The sequence below is a fragment of the Chrysochloris asiatica genome, unplaced genomic scaffold (genome assembly GCF_000296735.1).
Source record: "Chrysochloris asiatica unplaced genomic scaffold, ChrAsi1.0 scaffold00311, whole genome shotgun sequence".
Classification (NCBI taxonomy): Eukaryota; Metazoa; Chordata; class Mammalia; order Afrosoricida; family Chrysochloridae; genus Chrysochloris; species Chrysochloris asiatica.
Window position 1 is genome coordinate 3,131,812 of NW_006408829.1, and position 15,255 is coordinate 3,147,066.

Below are 15,255 nucleotides of genomic sequence, written 5' to 3' on the forward strand. Positions count from 1 at the left end.
GGGAATGATTTATTTGACTGGTAAGTTTGAAAGAATAAACTGTACATGCTCAGTTCCTCCTCTTTCCCTCCAGATTCATTGTGTGTTTCTCCGGGGACAGCATGAGTCATCCTCTCCCACCTGCTCTCTCTCACCCTTTTCCACTTTCCCCACAGATAGACTGCCTTGTTCCAGTAAGGTCGCTCCTTTCTTTGGGTAGGAAAGTCTGACTAAATATAAGGGAGCTTCCAAAAGTTCCGCTTTCTTTCAATTCCATTTTTCCATGAGTTATTTGATGCTCCCTCATAATTCTCCAATCAAACTGTTATGCATAATAAAAGTTGTGTCTTATGTCTCATCTGCTTTGCTTTGTTGTCTTACTGCTTATCTCTTTTCTCACTCAAGCAGAACAGAGAGTGCTATTAATGGGCCACCCTCAGGAATCCTGACAAGCTCTAGTGCTATTTATGAATACTGGAAAACTAACAAAGGAAAGGAAAGCTCAAAATGAGTCCTGGTGTGGCGCTATAGGATAAGCACTGGACTGCAAGATTGGTTTGAACCACATGGTCAGTGGTTCAAAGTTACCAGCCACTCCTTAACCATATACAGAGTTGCTATGAGGCAGAACTAACTCAACAGCACTTAACAACATCAATGCCAAAGTAATACTAGACAGAATAATTACCAGAAAATGTCATTTATGACCAATTGTCATATGTATACCATAAAACCAAACCAGTTGCTGTGGAGTCATTTCCAACTCATGACAAGCCCATGTGTGTCAGAACAGAACTGGGTTTCATAGGATTTTCAGTGGCTGATTGGTTGGAAGCAGAGCACCAGACCTACTTAGGCACGTCTCTGACCTTTTCTATGAACAGAGTCCAAATGTTCATCAAAGAAGAAGAGGAAGAGGAGGAGACTGTAGTGATGAAAGCACAACCTGTGCCACATTTTGTGGTACTTTTTAAGCCCCAAATTCCAGAGGCAAGAACGAAAGAAGTATATGATTCTCAGGACAAAGAACATCAACTACAAAAAGAGAAAAAATTAAAAGAACTGCAGAAAGGGCAGATGCCCAAGTTCAAGGCATTTTCTTTGCCCCATTTTGATGCCATTAGCTTGTCAGTAAAGAAGGTGAAAATTGCAGCCCAGATTGAACCTTTCTGTTTGGAGACTGACAAAAGAGGTGCTGTGAAGATGCAAGCTTGGAAGCATCAGCTAGAGGAAGAACTGAAACAGCAGAAAGAAGCAGCTTGCTTCAAGGCTCATCTAAACACTGTCATCTCCCAGGAGGCCTTTGTGCCCAAGAAAGAGAAAAAGTAAACAGATGCTGAAGGCCTTGCTGGTTCTCTAGTTCAGAAACTTTGGCAGCTGGTCACTAAGAAGAGAGCCCAAGAGCAGCAACAGCTAGAGAAAAACATGGCTGTGGTTGTTGTTGTTGTTGTTGTCAGGTGCCATCAAGTTGGAACCAACTCATAGCGACCCCATGCACAGCAGAATGAAACAATGTCTGATCCTGGGCCAACCTCACTACCGCTGCCACACTTGATGCCATCAATGATGCCACCTGGCCAATCCATCTAGTTGGGGGTCTTCCTCTTTTTCTCTGACCCTCCATCTTACCCAGCATGACATCCTTCTCCAGCGACTGTTCACTCCTGACAATATGTCCAAAGTATGAGAGACAAAGTTTAGCCATCTTGGCCTCCAAGGAGCAATCTGGCTGCACTTCTTCCAAAACAGATCTATTGGTTCTTTTGGCAGTCCATGGCACTTTTAGTATTCTCTTCCAACACCACAATTCAAAGGCCATCAATTCTTCTACGATCTTCCTTATTCACTGTCCAGCTTTCGCATCCATATGAGGTTATTGAAAATACCATGGCTTGGGTCAGGCACACCTTAGTCCTCAAGCTGACATCTCTACTCTTCAACACTTTAAAAGTTCCTGTGCAGCGGATTTGCCTAATGCAATACGTCATCTGATCTCTTGACTGCTACTTCCGCGAGTGTTGATAGTTGATCCAAGAAGAATGAAGTCCTTGACAACTTCAATCTTTTTTCCATTGATAAGAATGTTGTTTATTGGTCCAGTGGTGAGGATTTTTGTTTTCTTGACATTAAGATTCAATCCATACCGAAGGCTGTGTTCTTTGATCTTCATCAGTAAATGTTTCAAGTCCTCTTCATTTTCAGCAAGCAAGGTTGTATCATCTGCATATCGCAGGTTGTTAATGAGTCTTCCTCCAATCCTGACACCACGTTCTTCTTCAAAAAACTCAGCTTCTCATATTATTTGCTCAGCATACAGGTTGAATAAGTATGGTGAAAGAACACAATGTCTGTGGTAGAAGCCCAGAAAATCCAGCAATTGGAGATTAAGCAATGACAGGAAGAGCAGAAGAAGGAGTTGGCCCAGCTATGAAATGAACTGGTACACAAAGCAAATCCAATACGTTAAGTATCAGACTGTGAAAGTGAAGTCAAGTAACCAGTCTGTGTCCCCTAAGTTCTCCATTCAATTCCACTGCTGACCTCATTGTGAGGTGCAGACACCACCCAGGGCCAGAAGCTGCACTGTTCATCACACCACGGGCCCTCATTCTTTGTCACTGGGGCATGGAAAGAACTCATTTCTCCTGACTCTCTTTTTACTTACCTATGCCTGACAGTTCACACCTATCTAGACCAGACTCTGTCATAATTTTCTATAAGTTACCAGGTGGCCATTAATATGAGTCTTAGTTCTCTGGCTAGAATTTAGTCACAATGTAATATCTAATGTCCCCTACCCTCTCCTCAAACCCTTTAAAAAATGTTATTTTAATATGAAAATAAATATAGTTAAGTATTGAGGGAAAAAATGTGGTTCAATATGTTTAGGCATAAGTTCTTCTACCATTGAAACATTACAAAATTGAGACAGATTGATGACAACATGAATACAGTTTAAGCAACTTGATTTAACCCCATTTTTGCCCTCAGCCTAGACCTAATCCCTGTGGGAATCCTGAGCTGACCTGCAAGAAATGAATTCATTGTTTATGTAAGTTTCATATACACCAAGGAATCTGTACCTTAAATGCTAGGGAGGTAGTTATTTAGAGAGAAAGCAATAAAAATGAGTTCATCATCAGTGCATGTTCTCATGATGACCCAGAGGCCCTACTTCTTGGAGTGAAAATAGGATTTTACTTGACAGATTCAATCCCAGGTCCGTTTCTGGGGCCTCTCAACAGAGGTCATGAACTGTTATACAACTAAAAGGTTTCACACCAATTGCAATTCAATTTATACCAGATCTCCTGTGTGAATGGAATGCAATTCAGGCTACAAACCCATCATATTTTCCAATCTTCCTCACTATGTCCCACCTCCCAACCACCCTATATCTATGACTTTAATCTGAGAAGCTTAATTTGTGACAATCCCTGTTACTGATTATGAAGCTCTCGTCTTGGGGAATCATAGGACAGAAATAATAAGAAATACTTCTGTAAAAAACATAATTGATAACTATATGCATGGACCTCACCAGACAGATACAAAGGAATCAAATAGATGACATTTGTGGAAAGAGTTGATTGAGAAGCTCAATATCTTCAGCCAAAACAAGACCAGGGGCTCACTGCAGAACAACCCATCAATTGCTCATTAGCAATTTGAAGTTGAAGCTGAAGAAAATTAAAACAAGTCCACAAGAGTCAAAGTATGACCTTGAATATATCCTGCCTAAATATAGAGACCATTTCAAGAACAGAGTTGATGCCATGAACACTAATGATCAAAGAAAAGATAAATTGTGAAATGGCATCAAGAACATCATACATGAAGAAGTGAAAGGTCATTTAAAAGAAGAAACAAAAGACCAAAATGAATATCAGAAAAGACTGAAACTTGTTTTAAAATGTAGAATAGCTAAAGCAAATGGAAGAAATGATGAAGTAAAAGAGCAGAATAGAAAATTGCAAAGGACAGCTTGAGAAAGCAAAGTATTACAATGATATACGAAAAAACCTGAAGTAAGAAAACCAAAAGAGAAGAGCATGCTCAGTATTTCTCAAGCTGAAGAACTGAAGAAATAATCAAGCCTTGAATTGAAATATCGAAGGATTCTATGGCTAAATTATTGAATGGCACAGGACATCAAAAGAAGATGAAAGAATTCACAGAGTCACTATACCAAAAATAATTAGTCAGTGTTCAAACATTTCAGGAGGTAGCATATGACCAAGAACCGATAGCATTTTAGGAAGAAGTCCAAGCTGCATTGAAAGCAATAAAGGAAAAAAAGACTGCAGGAATTAGTGGAATACCAATTGAAATGTTTCAAAAACCAAATGCAAAACTAGAAGTGCTTCCTTTTCTATATCAAGAAATTTGGAAGAAAGCTATATGCCAAAGGATTCAAAGAAATCCACATACATGCCCATTCCAAAGAAAGCTCTGAATGTTAAAAATATCAAACTACAGAATGTGAAATTTATCAAACAGTATCATTAATACCTTATACAAATGAAGTTTTGCTGAAGGTAGATCAAAAACAGAATTATTGACAGGAAATTGCTAGAAATCCAAGCTGGATTCAAAGAGGGTGTAGAAGAAGGGATATCATTGCTGATGTCAGAGCTTTTTGGCTGAAAGCAGAGAATACCATAAAGATATTTACTTGTTTTTTAATCACTTTTCAAAGGCATTTGACTATATGTTGTTGTTGTTGTTGGGTGCCATCGAGTCGGAACCGACTCATAGCGATCCCATACACAGCAGAACAAAACAATGTCCGATCCTGGGTCAACCTCACTACTGCTGCCATACTTGACGCCATCAATGATGCCACCTGGCTGATCCATCTTGTTGGGGGTCTTACTCTTTTTCTCTGACCCTCCATCTTACCCAGCATGACATATATATTTGACTATGTTTTTGACATGACATATATATTTGACTATATGACTATATAGTTTTTGACATGACTATGTTTTTGACATGACATATATTTGACATGACATATATATTTGACAAAATTATGTTTAATATTGTGAAAAATCATAATTCCAGAACATTTAATTATGCTCATGAGGAATTTGTGCATAGACCAAAAGGCAGTCTTTCAGGCTGAACAAGGGATACCATGTGGTTTGAAATCAGGAAATGTGTGTGTCAGGGTTGCATCTTTTCTCCATACTTATTCAATCAATATGCTAAGCAAACAATCAGGAAGCTGGACTACATGAAGAAGAGCCAGCATCAGGATTAGACAGCGATTCATTAACAAACTGTCATATGATGTGGCACCATAGGATAAGCAATCAACCACAAGGTCAGTTTGAACCACAAGGTTGGCAGTTCAAACTCACCAGCTAGGTTTCCTTGGAAACCCTACACGGGGTAAGTATGTGTTGGAACTGACTCCACGGCACTTAACAACAGTAACAATATACAGATGACACAATCTTACTGCTGAAAGTAAAGAGAACTTGAAACACTGATGAAGATCAAATACTCTGGCTGTAAATATGGATTATATTTCAACATAAAGAAAACAAAAATCCTTACAACTGGACAAATAAAAAAACATCATGATAAAGAAAATATAAAAGTTGTCAAGAATTTCATTTTGCTTGGATCCACAATTAACTTCCATAGAAGCAGTAGTCAGGAAATCAAACAACTGATTGCATTGGGCAAATCCATGGCAAAAGACCTCTTCAAAGTATTAAAAAGCAAAGATATCACTTTAAGGATTTGGGTGCACGTGCCACAAGTTATATAGTATTTTCAATTGTCTAATATACATATAAAGGTTGAATAAAGAATAAGAAAGAGTAAATAACAATCGATGTTTTTGAATTATGATACTGGTGAAGAAAATTATATATACCATGGACTACCAAGAGAATCCATCACTCATCTGTCAGATCGTCATAGTGTGGTGACTTATGTGTTGCTGTGATGTCAGAAGCTATGCCATGGGTAATTTATTTACGAGAAGGGTCACCCATAATAGACAGGTTTCAACAGACCTTCCAGACTTAAGACTAGGAAGAAGGAAAGGCAGACTACTTCTGAATGTTTACCCACACAAAACCTTATTAATAGGGCAGAACATTGTCAAATATAGTAGCAGAAGATGAAAACATGAATAGCAGCAGAACATCATCAGATATAGAGTCAGAAGATGTGCACCTCAGATTGGGGGGCACTCAAAATATGCCTGGGAAAGAGCTGCCTCCTCAAAGTAGAGTCGACCATGATGGCAGGAATAGATTAAGTTTTCAGTACCTTCATTCTCTGATGAAGCACAACTCAAAATGAGGCGAAAACATTGCAAACATCCATTAATAATTAGAACATGGAATGAACAAAGTATGAACCTAGAAAAATTGGAGGTTATCAAAAATGAAATAAATGCATAAAGGTTTATATCCTAGGCATTAGTGATGTGAAATGGACTGGTACAGGCCATTTTGAATGCGACGATCATATGGTTTACTGTGCTGGGAATAAAAACTCAAAAGGAATGGCATCATAGTCATTGCCAAAAAGAGCATTTCAAATTCTATCTTGAAGTACAATGCTGCTGTTAAAAGTAATATCTATATGCCTACAAGGAAGACAAATTAATATCTCTATTATTTAAACCCTCACACCAACCACTAAAGCCAGTGATGATAAAATTGAATTATTCTACCAACTTCTTCAGTCTGAAGCTGATCAAATATATAATCAAGATGTGGTTATAATTACTGGTGATTTAAATACAAAGGCTGGAGACAAAGAGGAAGGATCACTAGTTGGAAAATATGACATTGGTGAGAGAGATTATTCTGGAGATGGCATTATAGAATTTTGCAAGATCAATAACTTGTTCATTGCAAATACCTTTTTAAACAGTATAAAAAGCACTCAAAAATACACATAGACCTCACCATATAGAATGTACAGAAATCAAATTTACATCTGTGTTAAGTGATGATGGAAAAGCTCAATATCATTAGCCCAAACAAGGCCAGGCACCAATTATGGAACAGATAAATAATGGCTCATATGCAAGTTCAGACTGAAGCTCAAGAAAACTAAAACAAGTCCACAAGAGCCAAAATACAGCCTTGAATGTACCTTACCTGAATTTACAAACAATTTCAAGAACAGATGTGATGCATTAGACACCAATATTGAAAACCACAAAAGTTGTGAGATAACATCATACCAGAAGAAAGCAAAAGGCCATTAAAAAGACAGGAAAGAAATAAAAAATATATATATTGTAATGTAATGTGCAAAACCCTGAAAGTAGAAAGAAAAAGGGAAGAACATGCTCAGCATTACTCAAACAGAAAAGACTAAAGAAAAAATTCAATGCTTGACTTGAAATATTGAAGATTCTATGGGGGAAATATTGAATGATGCTGAAAGCATCTAAAGAAGATGGAAGATATACACAGAGACACTCCATCAAAAAGTAATGGTCAATGTTCAACCCTTTCAATATTGAAATATTGAAGATTCTATGGGGAAAATATTGAATGATGCTGAAAGCATCTAAAGAAGATGGAAGATATACACAGAGACACTCCATCAAAAAGTAATGGTCGATGTTCAACCCTTTCAAGTAGTAGCATATGATCAAGAACAGATAGTACTGAAGGAAGAAGTCCAAGCTACAGTGAAGGCATTGGCATAAAACAAGGCTCTAGGAATTGACCAAATACCAATTGAAATGGCTTAACAAACTGAGGCAACACTAGAGATGTTCACTCATTTATACCAAGAAACTTGGAAGACAGCAACCTGGTCAATAAATAGAAAAGATCTATGTTTGTGCCCATCCAAAAGAGTGCTGACCCAATGGGTTGCAGAAATAAATTAAAATCACTAGTATCACATGCAAGTAAATTTTTTCTGAAGTTGATTTTTAAATGCAACAATGCATCAACTGATAGGGAACTACCAGAGGTTCAAGCTGGATTCAGAAGAGGAATGCTGGTTTCAGATGGATCTTGGCTGAAAAGAGAGATTCTTAATTGTACTAAATTGACTATGCAAAGGCTTTCAGTTGTGTGAATCCTGACAAGTTATGGATAACACTGTGGAAGAATGGGTATTCCAGAACACATAATTGTGCTCATGAGGAACCTATATAGAGACCAAACGATAGATAGTCTTTTAAACAGAAAAAGGGGATACTGAATAATTTAAAATCAGGAAGGTGTGTGCCAGGTTTGTAGCCTTTCACCATACTTTTTAATATGTATGCTGAGCAAACAACTTGAAGTCTATGAAGAATGACATGGCATCATGGTAAAGAGGACTTAAAATAATTACTGATAAAGACCATTAGGCCTTCAGTATGGCTTGCACCTCAACATAAAGAAAATGAAAATTCTCACAACTGGACCAGTAAATAAAATCATGATAAAAGAAGAAAATATTGACTTTGTCAAAGATTTCATTTTTTTGGATCCAGTTAACACTCATGGAAGTAGATCAAGAAATCAAATGACACATCGTGCTAGGCAAATCCGCTGCACAAGACTGCTTTAAAGTGTTCCTGAGCAAAGATATCATTTTGAGAACTAAGGTGTACCTTACCCAAGCCATGGTATTTTCAATAGCCTTGTATGCATGTGAAAGTTGGACAATGAATAAGGAAGATTGTAAAATAATTGATTCATTTAAGTTATGTTGGAGAATTATTAAAAGCACCATGAATTATCAGAAGAACAAACACATCTGTATTGAAAGAAGTACAGCCATTTTGAAAGCTCTTTAGAAGCCAGGATGGTGAGACTTCATCTTTTACTTCAGACACATTATCAGTCTCTGGAGAAGGACATCATGCTTTGTAAAATGGAAAGCCAGCAAAAAAGATATCCCCCCCCCCAACACACACACACCAATGAGATGGATTGGCATAGTGGCAGCAGCAGTGGGATCAAGTTAAACAGGAATTGTGAGGATGGCTTAGGAACCAGGCAGTGTTTCATTCTGTTGTGCATAGTTGTAACTGATTCAAAGGCACCTAATAACAACAACCAAAAGAATGGCCAAATCTGTCTTGGAAGCCAGACCTTTCTATAGCGTCTAGAATGTTTAGAATTGTGGTTTATTCATTTCTAATTCCCTGTTTCAAAAGATCATCTCACCTAACATGAGTTTTTGTTAGCTGCTGTTGAGTCAATCCTCAAATCATGATAATGCCGTAACAATTTAACAAAATGCTATCTATTCTGGTCCAAGGTTATAGATCAGACCTTTGTGGCCCATAGGATTTTTATTGGCTGATTATCAGAATTAGAACACCAGTACTCAATTAATCCTAGTAAATGAATAAAGGAATTAATTAATACTTCCTTCAAAGCAATCTCTGCTTTGAAACCTTAGGAGATGTTTAATAAATTCACAAAAATCTGAGAAAGAAGGATGATCAAAGAGACCTACTTATTAAAGGTTTCACACAAACTCAGCCAGCTTTCATGCCCTAGAAGAAGAGTTCATTGTGTTTCCAGATAAACTGGGTTGTTTTCATATTTCCTGAGTTTGATTACTTAGAATCTGCGTCTCTTCCATGAAGCTTGAGTACTTTGGTCATCCTATATTTTCATTGGAAAACCTACTCTGAGGAAAGTTGAAAACACACACACTGAGAGAGAAGAGAGAACCAACAGTGGATGAAAGCTGAACCTCACATTGCTTTTTTGAGGCTGAACTCAACTAATGAGATGGGAATTGTTATTTCCTAGAAGAACTTAAGAAAGATATTTTTTTACTCTTCTGTAGTAGCTACCGAGAGTTCTGTTCTCTCCACCTGTAAGACATAAGTAAGGAAGGACAGAGTCCCAAGAAATTGCAAACAGCTGTCTTGTAACTTAAGGCTGGTGCTTGTAATATAAAGCAGGCCCACCTTAAGTTGAAACAAACATATTATAAACAGAGAAGAGAAAGGTAGAGGCAAAATGTGCATTTGATGGCATCAGTGAGTCACTGGGTCTGGCTTCCTTAAAGCCTGGCCTATCTTTACAACTTTTCAATTACATAAACTGATAAACGCCTTATTGTTTTATCCACTTTGAGTGAAGTTTTCTGTTATTTGCACTTAACTAAATCCAAAATCACAAACTGATCAAGGTAGCTATTAAATTGCTTTGTCCTTGCTAAGTTGAGAAGATTTAAACATATCAAGGTTAAGTGACCCACCAAGGGACTTTCAATATAGTAAAAGGAGTGAGAATACAAAATGTTTACCACTTCCCAGACTGTGTCCTCAACTCTGACCATTTCTGCCTCCATGGATTCATGCAGATATTTACCTGCATTTACTGTATGCTAATCATGTTTAAACTTGTGCCAATAAAATGAACAAAAACATAATTTCTACTCTCTAAAAGTTTATATGAGGGGCCTTCAAAAAGTTCATGGGGAAGCAGAATTAAAAGATAATGGAATATTTCCATGAACTTTCTGAAGCCCCCTCTTATACATAGCTATAGAATGTGAGTAGGCAAAGGCATAGAAAAAGGTATGAAAAAAATAACTAAATCTGTACTAAATTTGTGCTAAAAATGAATACGGTAGATTCCCCAAGTTCCATAACAGAAACACCACAAGTGGATGGCTTTAACCGAAATTTATTTTCTCACAGTTTAGGAGGTCAGGAGTCCTGAATGCAGGACACTGGCTTTAGGGGCAGCTTTCTGTGTCTGTTCTAGGGGGAAATCCTTGTCTCGGTTTGTTCCTTGGTGATTTCCAAGTAATATCTATCATTCTGCCATTTGTGCTTGCTAGCTCCTAAGCCTAAATTTTCTTACATATTTCATAAGTAATTAGCTTAAGACACACATTACACTGATACCATAGTAATATAAAAAATAAAATCCTATTCGCAAATAGGATGGTAACCACATTTATAGGGAAAAGGATTTAAATATTTAATTTTGAAGGACACAATTCAGTCCATAACACCTCCCTAAATTTTCTTTAATTTCAAGCTACATTATTTTTATAATTATAATACTGATTTAAAATAAATTTGCAATAACCTGGAAGTATATAAATAGTAAATACCATAGAGTTATATGAAATCTAGTAAAATATTATCTGTAAAAGCTTTTGTATAGCTAGCACAAAGCATCATGCATGTATTTTTATAAATAATAATAGCCAATATTTATTAGCTATCTATGATACACCATATAATGCCATGTGTTGAACAATTTGTACACATTATCTAAATTACTACAACAAATTGTTATTCCTATTTTACAGCTAGCTAAGGAAGCCAGGGTACAGAAAATACAAATGATTTGTCCTAAATCACACCAATTGTTGTTGTTAAGGGCTATTGAGTCAGTTCCAACTCATTATATAGTTTCCAATCAGTGATTTGTGGATTTGAACCACCAATCTTGTGGTTACCAGGCAAGTACTTATCATACAGCACCAAATTAACTAGCCTGGTATGGTACTATGGGTTAAATGTGCCAGACTGCAAAGCCACTTGAACTGCAAGGTTGGCAGTTCAAGCTCACCAGCTGCTCCTCAGAAACCCTATACAGCGTCGCTATGGGTGGAAACTGACTTGACAGCACTTCACAACAACAAATTCTATTAAGAGAAAGCCACCAGTTAGGACTTGATCTCAGACATTCAGACTTTAGATGTTGGACATCTCACTATTGTACTATTCTGCTAAAAGAGTTAACAGACTGTGGCAGACAGAGTAATAGCCCCCAAACATGTCATATCTTACACTGAAGAATGTGTGAATGTATTAGTTTACACAGCATAGGGCCATTAAGATTGCAGATGGAATTAATTTTGCTAATCATACGACTTTAAAAACATGAGGATTATCATGCATTTTCTGGTTAGGCCCAATGTGAGCACCCAAACCATACCCGTTGCTGTGGAGTTGATCTGAACTCATGCAACCCTATGTGCTACAGAGTAGAACTGTTCCATATGATTTTCTTGGCTATAATCTTAGGAAGCAGATTTTCAGTTATTTTTTTGAGGAGTAATTGCCTTGAACAAATAACCCCAGCTCTCTGAGCCTCATTTCTGCCTTTGTAAATTGGAAATGACTGTTTCTTATTGTTGTTGTTGTTGTTAAGTGTTGCTGCATCGGTTCTGATTCATAGCAACCTTGTATAAGGTTTCCAAGGAGCAGTGGTGGGTTTGAACCACTAACCTTGCAGTTAGTAGTTTGGTACTTACAGTATAGTGCCACACTACTTCTCATAGGGCTTTAGTAAAGATTAAGAGAGTTTTGAAAAAAGCAGCTAACACAATGCTGAATATTCACAAGCCAGTTTCCTGAGTCCTGGTGTGGTGCTATGAGTTAATGCACTGGACTGCAAAATTGGTTTGAGGTTGCAGTTTAAGGTTGTGGTTCAAGCTCACCAACTGCTGCTCAGAAACCCTATAGAGAGTTTCTATGGGTCGGAATGAACTCTATAGCACTTAACAACAACAAATTGAAAAATTAGTGGTGGTACAATGAAAAAAGGTCTAGTAATTTACTTCTGTAAATATTACAGCTAAACAACATAGTCCACAAAGACATCCTACTTTCGTGAGTAAGATTAGAATCTTAAAACTCATGAGTGGACATCTAAGATGCAACTATTAGTCTCTACCTATCTGGAAGTAAAAAGAGTGATGAAAATTGAAGATGCTTTAGAAACAAGTTAGTTCACAGACTAATGGATTATAGGAACATCAGTCTCCATGACCCTGAGACCAGAAGAACCAGGTCATGGCCGGTTGCTACTACCAATTGTTCTGAAAGGGATTACATTAAAAAGACCTGGATACAGTGAGAGAAAATGTGGAATAAAACTCAAAATTATTTAAAAGAACAGGCTTACAGGTCAGATGGAGACTAGCAAAACCCCAAGAGTATGGCCTTGGTCACCCTTCAGGTCTAGAACTGAACTCACCCCTGTGATTCAATTTTTAACCAAGCAGTAGAGTGGTATATAGGGGGACAACAATACATGTTGGATATGCACACCATGGATTGATCGATTACTCAAGATCAAAAGGGCAACAGTCACCTAAAGGCAAAGTTCAGTCGGATTGGGGAAGACAAGAGGAATATAAAAAAGACACACAGGGAGGAAGTGGCATAAGGGATGTTACATTGAGAGACTGCAATCACGGAAATGAAACTAACTTATTTATTGTACAATGTATGATCAAACCTGTAAACCTCCACTCAATTCACAATAAAATGTTTTTAAAAAAATAAAAAAAAAGATTACAGCTCAGAAAACCCAATGGAGCAGTACTACTGTAATACATGAGGTCAACTAGATGGGAAGTGATTTGGTTTGTTCGGGGAAGGGCTCTTCTCATAAACGTCTAAGGAAAACACTGAGGAATAGCAAGCCCATCTTTGGAAAAGAGCTATGGTTTATGAATACTGAAAATGCCAAATAATGTAAACATCAATGTAATTTGTTAAATGGAAATAGAAGTGTCATTTCTAAAATGAGATCCACACCCCCCAAATTTTAAAGCAAAAAAAAAAATTTTTTTTCTCCTAAAATTGTGTCTGTCTCTTGGTTGTTTTGTTTGTTTATGCAAAGAACAAGTGAATATAAAATGATAGCCGACAAAAAGAAGATTGTAAACAGATTAATTTATATTCATTGTGCTGAGCAAATAACTAGCATTGCTTTTTGTTGCATTGGCGACATCGCCACAGGAATATATATTTATAAAACAGCTTTCTCTGGGGGCTTCGATTCAGATCTGCATATCAAGGTTTTACCCTTTCCCCCGGTGACCCATTTGTCTGAGGGAGGCATTCAATTAGACTGCCAGAGCAAATTGATTCGGTATTGAGCAAAAAAGGCTTCTCACTTGAAAGACATATTATGCAGAGGTGGAGGTGTCACTGCCACAAGTCAATACTCCAAGTGCAAGGGCCCCCGAAGATTCCAGAATAGGAAATGAGAAAAGGTCCTCCCAGGCATTGGGAGCAGAAAAGGCTCCTCGTTCTTTTATAGAATAGCACAGGAATGAGAAACTTCGGGGTGGGGGTGGAGGGGAAGGAGATGCATTTCAGTCAAAGAAGAAGACAGATTCTCTTCGCTGGTAGTGGTAAATAGGAATAAAGTTTATTTGTTTCCAGAATCAAAATTGGGATTTGAGGTTTCAGTTGTTCCATCTCTTAACGGTAGGGGTCTCTAGAAAAATGTCCTCTTTTCAGACACTCCCAGTCACACTGGGATCTTTCTGGTGGCCGTGCTTCTTCTCCTTCAATGGACTGCACCCGTAAAGCCCGGGTTCAACAAACGTATTATCTTACTTTTTTAGTGCTTACGAATTGGGCTGCAAACCTTAAGGTCAGCAGCTCGAAACTACTAGCTACTGTGCGGAAGAATGATGAGTCTTTCTACTCCTGTAAAGATTTACAGCCTCGGAAGCCCTGTGTTGTTGTTATTATGTGCCGAGGAGTCGGTTCCGATTCGTAGCGACCCTGTACAGCGTTTCCGAGGCTATAAATCTTTATGGGAGCAGAAAGCCTCATCTTTCTCCTACGGAACAGCTGGTAGTTTCAAACTGCTGACCTTGTGGTTAGCAGCCCGACAAACCACTACAGCTACCAGAGCTTCCTGTATAGGGTTTAGTTGTTGTGAAGTGCCATCGAGTCCATTCCGACCATAGCAACCCAGTATAGTGTTTCTAAGGAGCGGCTGATGAGCTTGAACTACCGACTTTGCAGACTGGTGCATTAGCCCAGTTTTAGGAGACCAGAAACCCAAATTTGAGACGTTGAGTTTCTCTATTCACTATAGGGAAAAATCCTTGTTTTGGCTTCTGTAATATCCTTTTAGTTGCCTATTAGAGATCTTCATTTGGCATGTATTTTCCCCCCTTGGTGTTTGCTTGTTTCTGTGTCTAATCTGCTCATTTTTTATTCCAAAGTCATTAGATTTAAGACACACTCTATACTGATATAACCTCTTAACATATAAAAGAAAACTCTATTCCCCAAGGAGATCATGTCCACAGGGATAGGGATTAGAATCTGTAAGACATATTTTTGAGATACGCAGTCCAATCCATATTTATCAAAACTCTCTCTTCATGTATTTTGTTTATAAACAAAAGATAGTTACTCCGTTATTACAAAAAAGAAACTGAATTACTGTACATCTAGGTAACTGAAAAGCAATGCATAACCAGTGAGATCCAAATAAAAGCCAGTTAGCCATAAGTATGCTTTATTTTCTGTTGTTGTTTTTAATTATTATT

At 37.7% G+C, this 15,255-nt stretch overlaps 1 pseudogene; it reads left to right on the forward strand.

Annotated features, from left to right (window-relative positions):
- Nucleotides 1–870: 870 nt before the first annotated feature.
- LOC102835166 lies at nucleotides 871–2,519 on the forward strand (annotated as a pseudogene).
- Nucleotides 2,520–15,255: the final 12,736 nt, after the last annotated feature.